We start from the raw sequence: 1,820 nt of genomic DNA on the forward strand, positions 1-1,820 counted from the left end.
CTCCCACCTCGCTACAGCACAAGGCCACACCACACGGGGCCTTCAGCGGGCGGTCTCGTTTCTGGCAGTGAGGGCAGTAACAGGTAGCGGCGTTAGCTACAAAATTACCTAGAGAGCCTTTTCTATAGGTTCAAGCTGCAAGAAAGGTGTTCAAGCTCTATTTTTAACGACCAGAGCGAGCCCCTGAACGCACCTATGTAGTCGTGGTCATCTTTGGGGGTGCTGGTGCTGAGGATTGGATGCTTTGCACGCGCACTCATTTTTTTGTGCTCGTGCTCATTTGGTGGAAGAGGGTGGGACCAAAGAGGCTCCATTACTGTTAAGTAGAGCTTTTTAGGGGAATTGTTTTTAAAATGGGAAATAAGATTCGAAGATTATGCTAGAAAACTCACCTTGAGATGACATAGGACTCCTTGACCAGGTTGGGGTTGAAAGGCGTCTTGCTCTCGCGAGACCAGCGCTTCAGCTTGGACAGCTTGTTGATGAGGAATATGCCAGCACCCTGGCTTTTCCCGCAAGGTTTCATAATCCATGTGGATTGGGGGTTCTTCCGGTACTCCTCGACGAACATGTTGTAGTCTGAGATCGAGCACACAGTCACGTGTCACGTGGCGACGTTCGTCCTCTCCCCGTTCCCCCAGTTCGACGACATCCCATCGATGTGCACTACTTACCGGCCGGCAAGACAAACGTGACGGGCACGAAGTCGAGGTGGAGGTACCGCGACGGGGTGTCACCCCGCTCCGCGAGGGGGTTTCCGTCCCGTTCCAGCTCCTTCCTGTACCTCTTGATGTTCTTGACGAGCAGGTCCTTGCGCGTGAGTTCGTAGGTATTCGGGAAATGGTTTATCATCCTTCAAATGTGAATCCGTGATTAGAGAACATGGCAGAGGTCAAGGAAGGCATGTGTGAGAGGGGGTAGAAAGGGAGGGGCTGAATTTAAATCAATTTTTCTCCACCACCATCTGCTACAATAAAGTGCCGCTCCGTTACCCGTGTCCAAAAGGTTACTGTACTTACTGGTTGTCATTCATCCGGTATCCGCTGTCCACGCTGAAGAGGGTGCGACACGTCTGAGTCCCCGCCCTGCTCAAAACATGATTTTATCAATTGCCTGTTATTTAGCACAATTTATTCTTCCACCCCCACAACAGCCGTAACGGGGAAAGTCGGTGTTATCGTAAGGTGCCACACAAAGAACACCGCCCTCGAGGTGACGCGAGGGGGCTCGGGTAGGCTCGGGTGGGAGGGAGGCGCTCTGGGCGGGTGGGCCGGGCGGGCCACCGTCTTCGCACGCCTGCTTGGCGGGTTGGCCTACCCACCGCTTTGCAGGCGCTTAGTGTCGCCTGGCGTAAAACGTTATTGTGTGGGGTACCTTCACTTACCAATAGAAGTTCCAATCGTCGTCCGGGGACACCTGCACCCAGCCGCGCTTGTCGAAGTTGCTGACGATGACGGACTTATCCAGATCGGTGACGTACGTGACGCGGGGGCGCTCCGCGGCCGCCGCGCAGTTACCTGCAGGCCCTGCTGTGGTATTTGCCCTGCGAAGAGTCGGTTTAACTTAACGCAAATCTCGAGTGGATGTCGTTGGAGGTGATGGCGACACTGGGTGGCACGATTTGATTCAGTTACACTAGATAGTTTGAAAGGGCGAGGGAAGTTCCAGTGAGAAAACACAGTGGAGGAGGGTGTGTGGGGCAAATCACTTTCAGGTACGGATTTCAAAATCACCTTCCATAGGATGGTCCGTTATTCGGGTAAGATTTCCTGCTGTCGTTTCCTCCAGACGCCATGTCGCCATGACGACAAACAGTTCGT

General features: G+C 53.6%; 1 protein-coding gene across 1 annotated transcript in view; it reads left to right on the forward strand.

Annotated features, from left to right (window-relative positions):
- Positions 1 to 1,820, forward strand: part of LOC113204993 (S phase cyclin A-associated protein in the endoplasmic reticulum) — a gene marked incomplete at its 3' end in the record, with an annotated part of 45,429 nt that overhangs the window by 8,481 nt on the left and 35,128 nt on the right.

This window comes from Frankliniella occidentalis, unplaced genomic scaffold (assembly GCF_000697945.3).
Source record: "Frankliniella occidentalis isolate FOCC.00 unplaced genomic scaffold, Focc_3.1 Scaffold23, whole genome shotgun sequence".
NCBI lineage: Eukaryota > Metazoa > Arthropoda > Insecta > Thysanoptera > Thripidae > Frankliniella > Frankliniella occidentalis.